The sequence below is a fragment of the Diadema antillarum genome, unplaced genomic scaffold, assembly GCF_040938485.1.
Source record: "Diadema antillarum isolate AM-2024a unplaced genomic scaffold, OU_Dant_1.0 seq00001664_RagTag, whole genome shotgun sequence".
NCBI classification, from domain to species: domain Eukaryota; kingdom Metazoa; phylum Echinodermata; class Echinoidea; order Diadematoida; family Diadematidae; genus Diadema; species Diadema antillarum.
The window spans coordinates 130,444-152,151 of NW_027272363.1; the positions used below are offsets into that span (position 1 = coordinate 130,444).

The 21,708-nt window shown below is 36.0% G+C and overlaps 1 protein-coding gene across 1 annotated transcript in view; it reads right to left on the reverse strand.

Moving 5' to 3' along the window:
* Positions 1–21,708, reverse strand: part of LOC139711515 (uncharacterized) — a 189,851-nt gene that overhangs the window by 81,179 nt on the left and 86,964 nt on the right. The gene's annotated exons all lie outside the window — the stretch shown is intronic.

A 21,708-nucleotide genomic window follows, 5' to 3' on the forward strand; every position in this document is an offset into this window, starting at 1 on the left:
AAAGAAATAACAGAGTGCATGCATGAGTATGAAAGATGAGTAAATACAAGTAATTATTACTGACTGGCACATCTTTTTCCCAAGATTTAGCGGTATCCTTCATCTTAGAACAAACATTCATAATTATTATGAAAGAAGTGAACTAAATTTGAATTAAAAATAATGTGAAAAAATGAAAAAGTAAGTTAATTAAGTAAAAAAAAAACAGTAAAAAAATATGAAACACAGTATACCGAATACATGTATTACCATAGATGTCCAAACGCAAAAGTGTTAAATAATAATATATCCACAAAAAAAAAGGGGGGGCAAAGAAATCTTTGGAACGATCAACCACAGCTATAATAACAATACATGCGTGTACTAAATGAAGATGAAAACAATGACAACACTCTTTTTAGAACAATCAAGAGAAACTGGCTTGTATTATCATCTTAGTTATCACTAAATGTATTGTAATCATCACAACAATCATTACATGACAATTAATTTCAATTAATAAGGTTATTGTTGATAAGCAGGTATAGCCCTAATAGTATTTGTATGTAAACACATACGAAAATGAAATAGCGACGGTTCGTAAATACACGCGTATTGCACGTTACCTATTGTACAGGCCCTACAGCGCGGGTCCCACGAACCGGCGTAATACAACTTACGTCGGTTCGTGGGACCCGCGCTTAAGTACATAACCTATGGTGCGCGCAAGAAACGATGGATTTACGAACCGACGCAGTGAGTTTGAAGACAGAAATATCGTAAATTTTTTGAATTCACACTAAAATTACACTATGGATAGGAAGAATAACTTCCACTCTCATCACCCTGTCAAAATTTTCACACACAAGACAGGAAAAGTCATTGAAAACGTTGTCTAAAACTTGTGAGATCTTTAAACGCGATTTTCTCAGAACTGCATTTTCGCTCAAAAACGAAATAGCGTCGGTTCGTGGTAACACCGACGAAATGTGACAGTAGAATTTTTAAAAAAGCAGCTTGTTTCTCTGTCTTCTTTTTTACTTATTCTAGGTTTTTCTATCTGAAAACTGACATTAAATCACAAGGCAGTAAGACCGTGGAAGCAGTTAAAATAGGCTTTTTTAAGATTTTGCGTATTTGTGTATATGTTTATGTGTGTGTGTGTGTGCGTTTGTTTGTGTTTTCATGAAATAACATGTCCAAACATACCCTGAGCTCGTTTGAAAATGGAGAGACACCTTTATCCCAGCGATAGAAATAGTTTTATTGTTAATAACATAAAGGAAGTGAAAATAAAACCTTTGAATTGAATTGAATTGAATTGAATATGATTATTTTCGATGGCACAGACAAACCTGAAAACAGTACTTCCATTTATACTGAACATGATGTTGTAGTTACGCACGGACACATATAGAATGTCAAACTTTACTGGTGAAGCTGTAAAGTTAGTTTCAACTGAATTTAAAAAAAAAGACGCGGACGCTTACATAAAGTCATAACATCATGCTCTTACTATCAAGAAATGTATGAACAATGTATGAACATGAACTCACTCCTCAACAAGCCATAAAAAAGATAAATAAAAAACTCACAATAGGAAATATGGGACATAATGAGCAACTGCTCGAGGTAGTTGAAAGGGTAATACTAGGGAATTCATTTCTGTTCGTGTTGCTTTGCTTTGGGACTCTAACATATGAACATGATATAGGCAAAGATTAAGGGAAATGATACATACCAACGAGAATTCCTAGTGACGTCAGATAATCTATCATAGCCAGGCGCAAAGCGTCGTAAGTTGAGGTAACTTGGGAATGATGAACTACGATAATTTTCTTTTGCGTCACAACGTCAGTCGCTACTCCATCGTAAACCCACGGTTGGAAAAAGCTATGCGATCGACCCTTCACCAACAACTTAATTTGGCGACAACATATGTGAATCTATCCAAGAGAAGAAGCCAACAACAAATAAACTACGGGAAAAATAGTACGTCAACGAAAGAATATTTAAAACAAATCTATTGCAATGAACATACGTGGAAAATCCCTAGAAACGCATAAACTGATACTACAATTGTATACTTTGGGTTTTATAGTTTTCATGCGTAATTTTATAGTTTTCATGTGCGTAATGAAGAATTTGAGTCACGGTTGCAACATGCGCTACAAGCACAAAATCAATACAAATGCTCTTATGAAATTTTCTTTTCCGTGAATCATATCAAGAAATAAAAAATGAGTTGAAAAAAGATAAACAATAATCTCGCACAAAATTTGCAAAAGAGAAAATGTATGTACTTACTGTTTTTTTGTGTGATCTCGTGAAAAATTCATTTTCAAAATCGGCAATCTTGTCTGTGTCAGAGAATCGACGATATAAAAAATAGAAGAAGATAATCCCTTTAAAGATCATTGTCACTCATGTAACATCCCTTCAGAAATAGTATTGTTTTATAGATAAATATATAGAGGAAATACATACGAGTTAAATTTGATGAAATCTCCTTTAACGACATAATCATCATAATTTCTTTTCAGGTAAACACACATCAACAAGCAACTTGTTTGCCAATTCCACTTTCTCTTTTTTTTTTCACCGTTGTTGTTGCCTCTATACACTAGATGTGGGGTATGAGATACTCTTTATTGCTCAATTCAATTTAAATAAAAATCACTTTAAGCCACCAACACGAGACAGACAGTGCGCACCGGATTCGTTTTTAGGGAACTGTTTCGGTGTAAACAAACAAACATACAAACAAACTAAGAGACGACTAAGAGACGACATGGCCGACGTTTTATGTCGGAGATGAACTTCCATGGATATTGATATATGTTAAAATGACTGTGATAAATAAAACATTTCGACTTATTGCCATTTTTTGATAATACTATTTTCTTTAGTAAGGATGTTATTACTTGTTTAAATACATGGCATGACAAATACATTTGCTATATACTACTTAATACCATTAGACATTCACCTCTGACATTTTCGCTTTTAGTATTTTTACTTGCTACACCTTAAAATGATAATCATATTTATGACCGTCTTCGGGTTATTAAACAGTTAAAGGGTAGCCCCTGCAGCGTCGAATGGCCCTACGATTATCATTACTCCAGCCTTGCGAAGTACCCTTTTGTACTCCAGGGTCGAGGGGGCATATATGGTGGGTAAAACATTAGTCCACGGACATAGATACTTGACGGGATTTGAACTCGGAACATTCGATCTAGAGTCAATAGTCTTATCCACTATGGTATTTCAGTACACCCTCCCCCCGCCCACCTTTGGAGGAGAACATACTGGGTGCCGTAGATCAAGACCTAGTATGAGACATGATGAAAGTAAAACTAATGGCTGATGAACCCTCCCAGAACCACAACCAATGTTCACACAAAATGCAAGAAGAATCATACCTGGGTCTGTCCCGTAGTACTCTACTCCTTCTGCACCAATCATGGTCCCCAAACAACCTGTCCATTTTACGATGCAAGAAACAGTTACTTTCTGTATCTCTCACTTAAAGGAGTATATATATATATATATATATATACATATGAATTGTGTGTGTTTATGTGTTTTAGATTTCTTTTAACAACTAGGCGTAGCCAGAATCCATTCATTACAACATACTGTAATCTCAATAGGCTTTGTTCTGGATCCCAAAGGTTAATACCATCAGTTTATTAAAAGGTTTCTGCAACTTATTATACAAGTACAGTGAGATGTATATGTTTTATATATTTTAGAGTTTTGTATATAGTTGTTTTCAGTGTATGGCACGTTTGCAAATATAAATGACTTGTATTAATGTGGCAGGCAAATTTGTGTTCACGTATACATTACATTTTGTCTGAAAGCCTTTTAAAGAATGAAACAACAACAGAAGCAAAAGTAAAAAGCATGTGCATATTAAACATGAACTGCATCGGTCGTATTTGCACCACATAACTATCATTTACTAGGTTATGATGCAGAAGACAGTGAGAGTCTTCATAGGTTTAACGCTATAAAGCCAAAGCTATTTTTACCCTCCCAGGCCAAGGGGGTTGGACACCCCCCCCCCTATATAACTTCGTTATTGTTTGATGTTTCATGGTCATATTTGGCACATGGGTAGAGAAACTCATACTCTACAGACCACATACTATAAACTTGAATTTTTTCATGGTCACCCATAGAGGTTGCTTTTTACCAAATTATAAAGAAATACATAGGAAATGTGCTACAAACATGAATTTTCTGTATTATTTCTTTATCCCCAGTATATTTGTCTAATCATAGACCAATATTTTTCATGTTTGCCACAACTGATGTGTAGGTCAAAACTCATTATTTGTTATGGTTCAAATTTCCCAAGGTCACCACATAGGGGCGCTATTCATAACAAAATAAAGAAATACATTATGAGAACAGTGAATTATCGTTTGGTACATACGATATGTATAGTTATATTTCATATTCCCATAATATTGAAATTTTAAGTTTGCAGATTGATAATGTGATTTCAAAATGTTTCGGAATTTTTTTTTCATATCTATGGATGCCCAATAGTCTCATCTATCAAATGCAATCAACAAAATAAATTTTTGTTCACGCTTGGCTTAACCCTGACGCTTTTTATCCAGAATGTGAAAAAGGACTTAAGTCAGCAGTCCAAGTAACTGCTCCCATTCAAACAAATTGCTCTTTTGCTTGAGCTTTGATTTTGTTATGATAGTCTGAGATTTTTTTTTGTCAGCCTTATCAGCTTTATCGTAATTTTTATGATTTCATTTCTAAATTAATTGTTGAGAATTGGAGTGTGTAATTACTTCAAGATCTTTAAAGCACAGTTTTCACAATACACGGACACATCAATACCAATCAACAAGGGAAGAGAGTAGTGGCCATTTTGGATGAACAAAATACCAAAAACCTAAAAAAAAAAACAACAACAAAAACCAAGGCTTTAAACCGCCGGGGGGGGGGGGGGGTGATAGTCCCTATGTCGATCTGTCACTTCAAACATGCATACAATTGTGACTGACTGACTGACTGACTGATTGATTGATTGATTAAATGAACGATTAATTGATTGATTGATTGATTTGATTCGATTGATTTGGTTGATTGATTGTATTGATTGAATGATCTAAGGATGCATTAATTTTGTTCCTTTCTTCTTAACTGAGTGACTGGCATGTGGGTTCGATATGTCTATGCATGATTTGTGATAACTGTGCTTAAAAGATCTTGATGTTGTTAATAAATCTTCCATAACACAATGGAATCACTTAAAACGTGACAGAAAATCGTCGGAAAATTCCTTAACTATCATAACAAAATCAAGACTGTGAGCAAAAGGGCAATTTGTTTAAATAAGAACATTTATTTGGACTGCTTGCTAAATTTTCCATCTTCTTTCAATTTGGCGCAAGCCATTTTTCACACTCTGGACAAAGAACGTCAGCGTTCAGCCAAGCGTGAACAAAAATTTGTTTTGTTGATTGCACTTGATAGATGAGACTATTGTGTATTCATATATTTTATGAAAAAATCCTCCAAATGTATTTGAAACGCAATTTAGACAATTTTTTTCAAAAGGGTATTTTTTTATACGTCCTGTATATCAAAATGTTCGGAATAAGATTTTAGGAAAAGTCACCAAATTTGGTTAAAATTGTATCAAGGGCGAAGGAGTGGCGAATGAAAATCTGGCACAATGTGCCCCCCTACTTTATAGGGTTAAAAGGATTCATTTCTAACCTTTTAATATAAATTGTTGACAGATTACTTACTCTGCAAATGGTGTTGCTCTATAGCTTACACTATATCTCTTTATTATTCATAAAATTTGATATGCTTTAAAGACATCGGAAACGTACCAATGATAATACAAATCGAAATAGCTGATGACACTTTCATGATGTCAGTTCGTCTATAGCTGCCAGATCCGAATTCCTTGCCTGGGCCGGAACGAGGGATGCCCACGTGAGATCTTCCTGTTTGTGAAAGTGATTCTGACGATCTGTTAGCATTTTTTCGCTTTTAATTGATTTCATCTTTCTTTTTCTTGGAATGTGTTACATGTACATATAACAACAAATTCAAAAACTTAATATGCCTGTGTAGGGGATTACATAGAAGCTTACCCTGAGACAAAAACAAGAGAGATTCTGATAATAATTATGAACTCAAAACTTTATTTGCTTGATGGGGTACGTTAAGAATGAATATACATGAATAAAATTGGTTATAAAGGGCACCATCTTCGAAGAGCTTGACTGGGAAGTCGGTTCGCAACAGCCGTGCAACAACCGTGCATCGAGGGTGTACGCTACTGGGTGTGAGTGGTCAACGGTTGTGCTGTGATATGTTCAACTGTAAAAGTGTGTCAAGTACACTCCTTAAGGTTGCTGACTTGTTTTTATGTAACTTAGGCACATTTATGTTTCAGTTATCAGCCAGCGGCTTGCCTGACGTATTTACCCACATGATTCAGAAAAACTATGCCGTCCATGCTTACCCAACAAGACAAAGAGATTCATTTTACCTTCCACGTACTCGCACACTCCTTGCTCAAAAAACAATTGTTTTTAATGGACCTAGATACTGGAATGATCTTCCCGCCGACTTAATAAATTGCTCTAGTATGTTTATATTTAACAAAAATTGAGATCAAAGTTAATAAATGAATATAACCTGCCTGATTAGAATTTATCTTTGATATGTTATCTGCAGTATCCTCATTTAATGTATGATGAATCAACCTGCAGTTTATGATTGCTTACTTCTAGTTTATGCTCCCATAATATAATCACTGCATCCGTACCAGTATAGTAACATATTGAACTCGTTATGAATTTCATTCTAGATATGTGTGTGTATATACTTGTGTATCTACATGCTATATTAAATTTTTTACTCAGTTCTTATTCCTTAGGTTCTATATCTCTTTTATTTCCTTTTTCCTTTGTACCTTGATGATTTAGTTTTTATATAGTTTCGTCATTATTACTTTGTGTCCTATCTCCATTGAATGCATATCAAATTTACACTGGTATATTTTCTTGGAACCTGCGTTTACAAGCTTTGCTTTTGCGGTTCCATCATATTTCACAAGTTATAGAGAATTATCTTATGTACATTATAAACGCTGACACACTTTCTGTCCATGACCCGATTTATAACATATTTTGTATCTTGCTTGGTTTGTATTCTTTTTTTAAGGTATCTCGATGAAATGAATCTCAAGTGAAATATGAAAATAAATATGCTGGAACTGTGTACTGTGTCTCGAGTGTAAGACCGGTGCAGTTTCAGTTATTCAATTCAATTCAATTCAGTTCAATATATGCACGTTAATGTTAAATTTGTTGTACAGAATTTAAAAAAAAAACCACGATGATATGATTTTACTTATATATCGGAAGAACATTGGAAGTATGGATATCTTTTAATTCTCCTTTAAAGAAATTCATTAATATACACTTTTCTCTTTTACACATGGAGACAGAGAATTCCAGACATCTGGCCCGTGATGGTTTAAAAAATGTTGGGGCTACAATGACTCTAGGGTTTGCGAGATGATAATTGGATGATTAACGCGTTGGGTGTGAATGAACTGAAGAGTTTGCAATGAAAAGCCTATCAAATATTTCAGAATGATAGTTGCATGTATTCATTTGCATAAACATCGCAGTCTGAAAATTGTGTATATGATTATCTTTCATAATTTTCAGTTGATGAAATAATGGATAAAAGAGGATTTAATCAAATTGATTAGAGGTTAATCGCACAATACTTTTCTGAAGAGTACAAAGATCAAATTTATTCTACCTTAGCCACAGTTCCCCCATACAATATTTCAGTATGTTATGTATAATAATAAGGGAATTACGAGATAAAAGGTTTTTCAATCGGTATAGAGTTCCCATTGTTTTTGAAATAGATGTGTGAAAATTGTTAATATGATAATTCCAATTGCGATTCCTGAGAATTTGTTTCCACTGCATTTGCAGGCAGTCCATCAATACATACATTAAAATCAGTATTATTACCTTTTTGTGGATAACTACGTTTAAAACACATACAAATTTGTAATTTGTATATATTTTTTTTTTTGCATAAAACCCCAATTCTCCTATCTTTTATCTCATCATTTGATTTCCCAAAACGAGCTTTTACAACCTTCAATATGAATACCAGTTTGCAACTTCACACCCAATTGGTTATACATACAATATCAATCTCTCCTCCCAATTCTACCTCTCTTACGATAACCAAAAAACAAAACAAAACATTGTACGTCCCAAAATCAAACAAATTTGGGGACGTGTGAGCAAGTCACGTTTCAGATATACCGATTACATACTTTCCTAGTACATATGAAAAAAATAGTGCCTGTGCCGTAACATTGATATGTTGCTTTGAGTTTGTATTTCTTTTGTAATTTGACATTAAAGGGATCGTATAGTTTTGGTTCAGACCTAATTTCAGGTTTCTAACATTTTTTTGTGAGATAATGAGAAACCACTTATGAAATATGAAAGAGCATGACTATTGTAATTCTGTGAGGAATTCAACGTTTATTTGGTGAAAATTGGTTTGGAAATGGCTGAGATATCCAAAAAAGAGCGATTTTAGAAAGTGTGGGACCCACACTTTGTTACGATCGCTTTGTTTTACTTTGTTTTTGGATGTTTCAGTCATTCCAAACCCGATTTTCATCAAATTAACTTTGAGTTCCTCTTAAAATGGTATGTCTCATAAGTGTTTTCTTGGTATCTCGCAAACAGTTAAAAGCCCAATTCTCATCTCCATCAATACTGTACTGTCCCTTTAAGTACTGTTAAAAGTATGATCTGTATTATCAACACCAAATATATCAATGATCAAATGTTAAGTGATCCAAATGTACAAAGATCAATTTAGCATAAACACCTTATATTGCCAATTGGTCACGTTATTTGATGTTTTTTCTTTGCGTGATCCACGTCCTACAAGCGTTACTTTTTTTTTGAATAGTGGAACAATCTTTTCCATCATCATATTCACTTTTTTTAAGTTTTAATTCAATTGCAAAGTGTACATTGCTCTTTTGTGTTTCTACTACAATCCGTACATATATTTTGCCTATACGATTTGTTCTTTCAAATTGTTAAAAATTGAGTTGATAAATGTACTCCGTCGTATTATGTATTTACTTTTATTAATGAAAAAATAAATTGAATTGAACTGGAAAAATTTTGTAAAGAAATAAAAAAAATATATCAAATAAATCCCGTTTTTTTTTTTATTCAAACTTCTAGCATTTCAACAAAATATACTGAAATCTGTAAAAGGTTTATAATTAAAACAAAGCAAATAAATAGATTGAAGAAATAAAATAGATGAATGAGTAAATAAATAAATGATAACGAATGAATTAATAAAATAAAAATTAACTTGATATTAATCTCTCTCTCTCTCTCTCTCTCTCTCTCTCTCTATATATATATATATATATAGTGGATCATTTTAAACGAGAAAGTGTCTCTGTCTAAACGTATCTATATAAAAAAGACAATTCTCAATAAGATGTGGAATATAAAAGAACTGCAAAAGTAAAGCTTTTAACAGCGGATTCCAGGAACGAATGGCAATGTCTTATAATACGTTTTGCAATAGCCTTTTGACAAGGCCTTGTGGCTGAGAAATGAGAATGACTCGCCACACCGAGCACTGTGAGAACCAGGTGAACGGGTAGATCGAGAGGCACAGCCACGCCACGCAGTCTCGCGTTCACTCATTCTCTCGCAGTTACTCTCTATTCAAAGTCTCAGCCATAAGGCTTTGTCAAAAGGCTATTTAGTTTTGCAATAGAGGTAGGACACAAAGTACTGATGACTAACTATGAAAGCTAAACTATCAATGTACAAAGGGGCTAAAAAGTGAAAGAAATGAAAGGAAAAAGGGAAGAAAAAAGAACAAGAAAATGAAAACTAAATTAAAAGAACTGACACAAATAATAAGCATATCTGCCGTTAAGCTCATAACGAGTTCAAAGAATGTGTACTAGTGTAATTATATGGGAGTAAAAACGCGTAAATCAGAGGTAATGCGAGCGTACACTTCAAATTGATCCATCATGCATCAAAAGTAGATATGAAAAATAACATTTTGAAGAGTTATAATCAGGTAAATTGAAATAACTATCATTCATGTGAGTTTTTTGTTTGAAATTTAATTTACGTTTGGAGCCATTTAAAGAGAATGATGTACTGGCTTTGCTCGAATGGGCAAACCATTCTACTGTTTGCAGTCTTGTAAACATAACTGCATTTTAGCAAAAACTGTTTTAGTAAGTGGAAGGGGATGTAAATCAACCTGCCGAGCGAGATATGTATGAACCAAATATTTTTTTTTTTGGAACATTTCCGTTGAAACGGTGTTCATAATGCATTCGCATATTAAAGGTGAACATTAGATCAACGTTAAGAGCATTATATTGAGAAATGTAAACAACATGAGCGAATGATTCTATGTTTACACTAAACTTATTTTTGTTAGTATGAGGTGACATGGGGAGGGAAGATCCCTCGCAGTATACCACAAAGGATACCACGGTCGACGTGGTAGAGTTACAAAGCCTTCCCCTTCCAGCACAAATACACATACCATTTTCTATTCTCTTTTTCGTGACATCTTGACATCTGAAAAGCAAATCATTCATTTTCATAGGTCAACCGTGCATTCGGTGCTTGGCAGTCTGGTAGACTGTTCGTCGTTCGACATACATGCTATCACAGATTTTATGTATATAATAGGTGTGACGGAGGAACGACTGCTCGCAGACGTTGCAATGTGTTCACTTAGCCTTTAATTCTCCCGAGCTTTCGACCGAATAACAGTCTTTTTCAAGGGCTTGGGACGTAAACAAAAAAGCAAAAAAAGCAACCTATTTGCATGCATTTGAATAGAATAAGGCAAAAACAAGGCAAAATATAAAAAAGCAAACGAAAGTTTGATTTTCTTTTGGCTTTTGGCGTTTGGGGGCCTAACATCTTTTCAGAACCTTGCAGGACTAACTCCCACAATCTTCACTATGTGAGAAATGCGGCACACTAGTGACATCACTATTTGTCTGGATAGTTTTGAAATCTGCAGAATACCTGAATCGTGTCTACAATGTTTGCTGCCTTATATGCTTTGTGCATGGCGTTGAGTTTCCCAACCAAGGCAGAAACCCTCAACGCGTTCTTTAGCAGCACATAGCAAGCCTTGATCTGAACAGGCAACTCTCTCTCCCTCTCCCTCTCTCTCTCTCAAAAAAGAAGAAACCTACGGCATTTCACTAACAATATTGTTCAATAATTGTCTTGATAAATTCCCAGCCTAAAGTATTCATGGTGTATAATTTCTTTTTCATGACTTCGCCAGGAATTGTCGCCAGAGGCATGATGTTTTTCATGTTCTCCATCCGTCCGTATATCAGTCTGTAATCGATTATGGCAACAATGTATCATAAAGGGAAATGGAAGGAAAATATACAGCTAGACGAGTTGGAATGCAGGAAGTTTACTTAAGGAGTAGAACACACTACATCATTGATAAATTAAGGAATATCGGAAAATCCTTTGAAGAGCTATATACGTATATATACATATATATATATATATATATATATATTCACACACAAACACACACACACACACACACACACACACACACATATATATATATATATATATATATATATATATATATATATATATACATACGTATACATATGTATGTATATGAATATAAATATATTTTATTATTCAGTTTCAGTGCCGCCATCACTAGACGAGAAAGCTACATCTTTTACGTCGACCATGGAAAATGATAAAAAGAAATGTAAAGAAAATTCAGCATTGTTTCATTTTCTAGCATTACAAAAGGAGCACTTGACTTCAGAAAGCGGGAGAGGGGGGCAATATTACCCTTTGCATATGCCAACGACAAATAAGTCAAAGGAATTTGTACTTGTCATTAAGAATCAAATTTTATGGAATTCCCTTGATATTTTCTTCATATCCGTTTCCATACGTGAAAGCGGCACTGAAACTTAGAAATGTGCACAATTTGCTGTGGATCATACGATTTTCCTTATATTTGCACTGATGTATTCTCATGATATTGCTCCAATCCACGTGTACATTTGGGTTTCTTTTTCCTTTAAGTACTGTTTGAGGTATCCAAATGAAACTTTGCATGATGTATACGATTGCACGAAGTTGCTCCTACCACCTTGTGGGGGCAAGCATTCAAGGTCAGATGTTGTAGCTCATTGTCAAATTCTACAATGTCATTTCACTGATCTATCTTTGTATCTTACCTGGTAAGCACAGTCGACACAGTATTATGGTGTTCTCTCAATAACTTTTCACACTTTTGAGCTATATTACCACCAAATTCAGGTCATCCTAAAATGGCTGTCAAGTGTTAATATTGGTGAAGTCCGACTACGTCAACAGACAATAAGTCAGTGAACTTCCATTTGAAAATCACTGTAATAACAAATTTTGATATGTGGGCGAGACACCACTTAGCGTTTGCCTTGTTAGATGGTGAAGGTTTATGAAGCTTCCGTTTCTAATTCATACAGCATCAGCATACATGTCTGAGAATAGTTGTAAAGAAGAATAGAGACTTTGGCAACAACGTGCACAATTGTGCAGATTTTTATTCTGTGCCTATTAATTTGCCGAACAAACGTCGTAGGAGGACGTCAACATGTTAGGCAATATGGCGGAACAATAACTCTCTTATTAGAGTTATAGAATGAATTACATGATGTAGTTCTGAAGCATACTTTTCATATAGATACTTTGGAAATGACTCCATGTATACTTTTAATCGAACTAGGTATATATCCATGACTTGTACGTGAATTACGGCAGAATGATTCGGTGAGGAAAATTATCTGTCATGTCATTAAGGAAGAAGTGAACATGTCAATATTTTGCTATTTGTTCACTTATTATTTATGAAGTGGTTGAATGTATTTTCCTAAAGCATTTTCTTCTTTTATATGTAACTACGATGCATCCAGATGCTTTTAATTTCTATTTTTTTTTTTTTTTTGCATTTCTCCCGCAGGAACCTTTTCAGGATTTAACTGTCAGCAATTTTCCTCTCCATTTTTTTTCCTCCGCAGCATTTAATTCTAGGATCCACACTAGCTTCCCCTAATTTACGTCTTGAATTTCAATTTGTTCTTTTCTTCTTATATTCGTTGTCCCCCCCCCCCCTCTCTCTCTCTCTCTCCCTTCTCTCAACATATTCTCATCTCTCCGCTACTTACCCTTCCTTCGAGGGATTATTCGTCCTTTCTCCATTGATTCCGCATTCCATAGCCACACTGTTCAGCTGTTTGCCGACTTCGTTCTTCTCTTGGTTTCATGAATCTTCACTGCTCTCCCCTATCTCCATGATTCTCCAACATTCAATTCCTTCCTCTTCCTCTTCCCTTCTATTTCATCTTTCCCCTTGTAACGATGTCCGAACATCTTCTTCCTTACCACTCTCTCTGTTCCTTTCTCTACCGTCTCCACTAGTGCAACTTCAACTTCTAGCCCATTACTGTCTCCCACTCTTCACTTTTTGCCCTCCTCACAACCCCCATATGTCGCTTCCCTCTTCATTTCTCCTCTTTCTAGGCTCTTCTGCCAAACAACGATCCGGTTAAGGACTACATACACATGGTGTCACCGCAAATCTTTCTTCCTCATTTACTTCACCAAGCAAACCTTCAAACAACACATAAGATGCTTATTCATTGAAAAATGTGGGCCATGTATTCAAAGGTTAAGAATCAAAAGTTAATGGACCTTGGCTATACAACATTTCACTAGTTGTTGTTTGGTTGTTTGGTTGTTTGATTTTTGGACATGATTCAAAGTCTCCTAAAACCTTGTACAATACTTGTATAATGTACTTTATTTAGTTTTGTGGTCATGACACTTGCTTTGTATGATGTCAAACTGTTCCTGCTCATACAAATGCAGCCGTTTCAAGGAAATAGAATATTCTTATACTTCATAATTTGGTAATGCCTGAGTGGTTCATAACATTCCACTTATACTATGTATAGAACAGAAAGTGGTTTTTACAATGGCGTATGATATCCACAGTTTACTCTTCGACAGGTTCTATCAGCCGATTAATATGTATAAATTGAATACATGGTAGTCCCTTATTCAGTTAATTATGATAGGCTGCATTCATTTTGCACGCGACCATGGCGTTCTTGCCAGAGATGATCTGTAAATCCTTGTGTCCCTACACAGGACTGGAAAACGTAACAACTTTCCGTGTATAGAACAACGACACCGAAATTATTAAAAATTAATTAATTAATTAATAATAATAATAATAATAATAATAGTAATAATAATAATAATAATTTTTATAATTACTATTATTTATGTACATTATTTAATGTACATATGTTCATCAATATTATTCAGGGCTCCATGGAAGACCACTATTTATTGGTGAATGGACTACCCTGACAAAAGATTAGAAATAAATAAATAAATAAATAAATAAATAAATAAATAAATAAATAAATAAATAAATAAAAAAAGTGAGGTATATACTATTCTCAGTCACTTTGATAGTTATAATGATTGTTTGCTCATTTCACTTCTGGAATCTCAGCTCGAGGAACTCGAATAATTGATCCCAAATGAGCAGAAAGGCGTGTATCACCCAAAGCGAAATCTGAACACATAACTGCAATCCTGCATAGTCTCCACTGGTTGCCGATAAGGGCTGGTATCAATTTCGATATCATATTGTGTACCTTGCATTCAAATGTCTTCATTGACATGCACGTATAACTCTTTAAGCCACAGTCGTAATCTACGTGCCAAGAATCTAATGTCTAAAATAAGTGTGCACTCCAAGACATTTGGTGATAAGGACTTTAAGACAATTGGCACCGGCATTGTGGAACGAACTGCTAATTATAAGAAATGTTTTAGATTTTATATAGATTAAAATCTGTGCTAGAATTGCATTTTTTGGGGATGATACATAATGGCAATGTTACACTAATATTGTACGCATGGGAATAAGTATGTCTTCATTCAAATGCATACAAACAACTTCTTATTTTCCTCCTTCAACTTTTTTTTAGATATGGTGTATGCTTTAGAAATGTAAGTAGCATGCTCTTGTTTTTAAGGCTTTGTGTAATGGTATTAAACATTATACTTATTCTTATAGATTGAATAACTACGCATTGCAATACAACTGCATATCATCCTTTTACCTCTTCCTTCATGCAGATGTATACTCTTGCCTCGAAGGTTTGTTTGATAGATAGCGATAGTGCTCACCTTGTTATTGGAAGGTAATTGGGTATTTTTTTTTTTTGCTTCAGTATATCATTCAAACTCAACTAAGTCAACTTCTACATTAACGTTTTCACAACTCACAAATTCCAAATTCCACACACACACTTCATGATTCACAAGATCCAAATTACACTAATCCAATATACTATGCAGAGTGCAACAATAGCGTAATTTAATATACTGAGCAAATGCGCTTACACCAGTTCGCACTTTTCAAGATTCGAAGTAGTCAAGTAACTAAATTGTATCATGTTGGTTATGTGATGCTAAATTGCACCTTGAAATTACTGGACAATATTGCACCTCTAAAGAAGCAGGCAGTGCAATTTTACTGCAGTCATGGAGCAAATGATTAAGTACCGGATATGTGCAACATTTATACCTCTAAGGCACAAGATTGCACCTAAAAAGGTACAAGGTTGCGCCTTTTTCGAGGGGGCAAAGTTGCTCCCGATGGTGCAACTATGCACCCTTTTTCTTGCGGGTACAAAGCAGCACACAAAGTTCCAAGATTGCACCCTCAAGACATGGCACAATCTTGGAACTTCGGGTGCTGCTTTGCACACTCTCTTGGGGTGCATAGTTGCGCCGATAGGTAAATGGCCCCTCAAGAAAAGATGTAACTTAGCACCACTTAGTTTGGGTGCAAAGATGTACCTAAGGGAACAAGAATGCACCCTCAATAAAGTGGCGCAACTTTGCAGAGTTGCACCCACTATGGTACAAGATTTCACCCTTGCACATCGTGCAACTCTTGCACCATTTCTTGAAGGTGCGAAGTTGGTCCTAAAAAGGAGCCGCCAGTGTTACATAACTTTGCACCTTTAAAGGTGCAAAAGTGAACCATATTTCTTAATATGTACCAGCATTACAATAAGACGACAAGAGGCTGCTCTCCGAAACTTTGATAAAGCCATTCTTCGTTTTTCTTGTTGCTCTTTGATTTTTCCTTTATGTTAGCAGAACGAAACTAAGTCCAACTCCACAACCACATGATATATTCTTTACATCAAATATGATACAGAAACACGTATAATGTTTCACTCTCACGCAATTACACATATCCAATGATATTCCACAATAACACTCAAACACTTTTTATGTTTTCCCCGACTGGGTGCTCTCAACTCATGGGGTCATCCAACGAGACCGACACCCACGAAACCGCCCAAAAGTAAGAAACTCAGAAAAAGCAAATGGACCCATGACTCCGACCCTAGACAAGAAAGGCGCACGAGTTCGAAACTAAGCAAACAAGATTAACGAGTTAGTCAGTAAGCAAATGAGACCCAGTAAGAAACGACTCATGCGTTCGATATTACATCACGAGACTGAAAATATCGGTCTCGTGGACCTTGTATACTTTGTGATGTCGAACTCGTGGGCCTTGTTTGCCTTGTGCCATACTGAGGAGCCTTGCTCAATGTTCAACGCATGGGCTGTGTTACTCGCGGGCTATATGACTCATGGGCTGTATGACTCGTGGGCTGTATGCTTTGAGGGTGTCGAAGTCGTGGCGTACACCCGCTATCAATTCTCTTTGCACATGGAAATAACTCTCAAATGATGAGAACACGACAATACTTGAGATTTTTAATCGTGTTGGCTGTAGTGGGCAATACAGTTGCCCACTTCGTGCCGAAAAAAATATGTCATCACCGAAGGTGCGACGGTGTACTCTGAATGAGCAATTTGGATGCAAACTGGATGTCGGCCATATTTGAAAAACAAAACGATATTGGGGCCCGGGGTACCACTCTTTGCCCTATTTGATAATTGAAGGAGTAAAATATAAATGGAACAAAAATTGCCAAAAAAAGGAGTCCCGCTTATTCAGAAGGATGTGTCCTGCCCAGAGAGGTCATTAAAAATCTCAAATTGCCTGATTTGACCGAAAGTTGACCTCGCAAAGGGACCTTGAGACAGAAAATGGTTATTATTTGTAGCATTTCAGAAGAAATTGGTCTACGTAATTGGTCTTACCTTTTGGGATGACCTTACTCCATGATCAATGTATGAAAGGACCTGGCATCTGCCTGTCGCAGGAAACCTCTAGTTAAAATGTTCTTGGCGTGCATGAAACATGCGCACGCAACTCCCAACTTAACCGTCATCTGCATGCGTTCCGCGCATGACATACGGTGTACAATTATGGTTTCACCGACTGAGAGTGGAATATAGACTTGAAGCTCAGATATCTAACAGGTAGGGATCATGATCAAGAATTTTGTTTGAAAGGTGTTAACTACTGACGTTCAGGTCATCTTCTCCCTGAAGACGATTTCTTGACGTAACTTAGCTTGGATTTACAGTAGAAATCTGCAACCAATAAGGGTGGAAGACGATTTTTTTTTTTCAACTCGCGAACATGAAAGCCATGTCAGTGTATGTGGATAAATTTAGGGTTATAGTTCACGCTGTCATGGCTATTGAGCGCGCCCATGACTGTGAACTTATTTTTTGGTAGAAGCAGATTTACGCAATTTACGATTGGGATTTTCCCAATGACATAGTCCCCCTCCCGTGCTGTCTCCCGTCCTCCACCTCCCCCCCCCCCCCCCCTCCCTCTCGGTCACATTTTGTTTGCTCGCTCATATATTGGGCTTACACCTCGTCACATATCTCCTCTCTCACCATGATTCAGGTCTCACATTTGCAGTAAAAATGAAGAAACATGAACATCAACGTACTTACAACGTTCTGTCAAAATGCGCTGAGTTTTTAGTCCAGAGTATTATTGTATAGTCAGTAACTTTTCAGCATCGCAGAGAAACTGGAACACGAGACACGACATTATCTTTGCATTATTGTCACCTGTGGAAACTGAACTGAGAGAACATGGGGAAGGAGAACCAGAATATGTCAGGTCAATAACCAATGAAAAAGGGCAGAACTATACCGAGCAATAACCTATGATCAAACTCGAAACTATACAGGGCAATGGGGTGATCGGTGCCACTCAAATTCCCCGGCAATCAACAGGGAAAAAAAAGAGAACAGAGGGCGAGACTCCAGTTGATCAGTCAAGCGAGGGACGCCAATTCACTCTTTAAGATATTCATGAAAGCCTACAACTGATGATAAAGGAAGCATTGTGTTCAGCTGAAAGTGTTAGGAAATCGAAAGCTACATGTACAGATTTGTGGAACTGATTTGAGTAGAGAACCCAATGCTCTGCCCCAGTTGTAGTTGTAGCTTCATAGCGCCATCTATTGTGGGAGGAAATGTAACCAAGACTTGAACCACATCTTACTATCGTGATAAGGCTAATAAAGCTAACTCTAGATGAACCAAGGTCAGATTCCTCTTTATTGTGCGGTGGCAGTGGTGGACCTTTACCAGCAGATTAAGTTGAATCTTGCCCTGCTCTGGGAGGGATTTTTTTGAGAACAACCCAGCTCCACTGTTAACATGGTTAACGTAAACTTTTACCAAGTACTCATAGTAACAGTTTACAGTCCGACACCCCTTAAATGACATGTGCTATGCCCAACGTACTCAAACAATGGTGCTCCGGCACAGTCGGCTCACCAAGCAGATGGCTCTTAACCCGTACGCAGGCCTTCAGGTCGTTAGCGAAACTCGTCTCCCCTTTTCCCGTGATAAACATTTCATCCATTTCGAGGGTTTTGGTGTAGAGAATCTAGACGTTGAGGACCTTATTGGGACTTTATTTATGGTACGCAATGATGTAGCCGTTCGACCTGCTAAGGGCCAGATGGCAATATCATTGGATGATGGCACTGTGTACCCGTATGGTTTCACAGGAAAGTACAAAGTTGGTTATATTTGCCCACGTTCTTCGTGCTCCTTCGCAAACCATGACTCTCTGGTCAGAGAGTTCCTTGAGCCTGCAATACATTGCCTTCTAAGAGGGATTCAGAGTTTATTTGATGAAAATCGGCTTTAAATGGCAGAGATATCCAAAAAGAGCATTCCTAATGAAAAAAGGACCCATCTTTTTTTAGTAGCATCACTTTGTTTTACTTTGTTTTTGGGTGTCTCGGCAATTCCGAAACCTATTTTCATCTAATAAACTTTGAATTCCTCCTTATAGAATGGTATGCTCTGTACTATTTCATAAGTGGATTCTTGGTATCTCACCAAACGTTAAAAGCCCATTTCTCATCTCCACCATGTATAAAATCCCTTAAGTATCGTGTAGTACAATGAATGTATTTTGATAAGATATTGAATGGCTGTATACCGCATTTTAAAGCATTTTATGAAGATATCTTTTAAACTTCTTTCTTCTGGTCATGACTTTTCTTTAGACATGATAGATCTGTTCAAGCCCACACTCATAACTAGGCCTAACAATGAAAATAAAAATTATTCCTCACCCCCCCCCCCCCGCTTCGCCACATATCATTCAATCTTTTAAATTAACGAAGCCTACAAAACGTTTGGAGGACGGAACCTTCGGAAAACTGAACCTTACTTCATTTTCGAAACAAAACCTTACTTCCGCAATAACGAACTTTTATTCATTTTCGGATTTACGAGTCATCGAAATAACAACCATTATTTCATTGGCCTCTTGGCCTCTCCGTAGTAATATTTACGTACGGGCAGAGAAACTGTCATACAAACTTATAAATAGTTTGGATTTGAGACTTTTTAAAGAAAGACTGAAGTCTTGATTTTTGTGGTGGAAATTATCATTTTCCATGGTTCCTATGATATAGGAAAATAAATTCTGATAGTGCTATAAAACTCACAAAAACACAGATTTGTGCATATGCTCATATACATGACTGTAATGGTGTTATGTATTAGATGTTAACAATTACTGCGAATGATGTTTTAACGTGATGAACAGACAGACAGACACATACACACACACACACACACACAAGACAGCGTGCATAGTATATCATATATTCCAATTTCACAATCGGCAACGGCGATACATGTAGATCAGGTGTTAAACATATGGTACGTATGGTATTATTTTGTTTTTGAGGATGATTCTACATATCAAAACTATTTACAAGGTAATCTTATTGTAAATCACTCTGAAAAAAACTCATATGATTCTCCTTGCTGTTTACTTTATTAGTTTGGTATAAAACTTCTGATACATCTGACATGTCTATTTAATACATCGCTGTCGCTATGTCTATTCATATATCGCTCTGGAACTAGAAAGGGGGTCAACATCGTCCAGCTATATTTTCAGTTACATTTTTGCCTGGATGAGAACGTGGCTGAGATGATAAACCTTACATAACTGTAAAATACAAGTCATGTTCCAAGACGCAAAGTGATTTATGTGTCCCGGATAATTATGTTCGGTACGAATAGTATGACAAATATTTATGGGCTTTAAAGTTGAGGTAGAGGAGAAACGAGTGAAATTTCGTATCTAGCACGTTTAGTGTAGTACCCAATAACGTTTGCGATTGGTTCGTTCCTTGGGAATAGCATTAACCTAAGGTTTTGGTTGGGTTTGATTTATTTCTGCATTCAAACCAATACAAATTCAAAGCCAAAATTCAAGTATACAAACAATGGCATATACAATACTCCAAAGGAGAACAAAAATTAGCAAGTTCTAAAACCAAAACATTGGCATTATAATATATAATATATAATATATAATAGGAATATACAAAAATGTAAATAAGATAAAATATGAGAAATATTCTCGAAAAAAATGACGAAGATAATGAACGCAGGAAACCATCATCGTGAGTGCTCAGGCTGGATATTGCCGGGGCCTCAAGAAAGAGTTGTTTTCCAAAATGTTGCCTTGAAACAACGATATCACATTGCATTTGATTTATTACATGAAAGCTTTCTTCACAAAATGAATCGTTAGAGATATGTCTTTGAAGAATCGAAAAGTATCACATTGCCTAGCGATCATGATAACTGATGTACATAACTGCTGTACACAATAACAACGGCCTATGACAGTGTTAACAAAACATTGTGAGTTTCATACAGTGAAACCATGTGACGACGTATTTCGCAACGATTTCTACCCCCGTTTTCGTACATGATTTTGATTTTTTTTTAAAGAATTACGCTTTGATAATCACTCTACCTTTTATGTTTTGTCCTCAAAATGCAATCATTCAAAGTGAATGCAGTGACGTATTTTACGTACAGTTTTAAAACTAGCATGCAGGGGGATATGCCATCGTATAATTCCAGTACAATGTATTATTTCAACACACTGCAGATTGGAGTATGGTCATACATTCAACACGCAACAAAATTTGACACCGCCTATCCTTTTATGCATCCTATTTGTGCGGTAACACAATAGAGTGCCCTGTGAAATGAAATTCTATAAATTGCTACAATTCCATGTGTCTGAAGATAAAATATACGTACCACT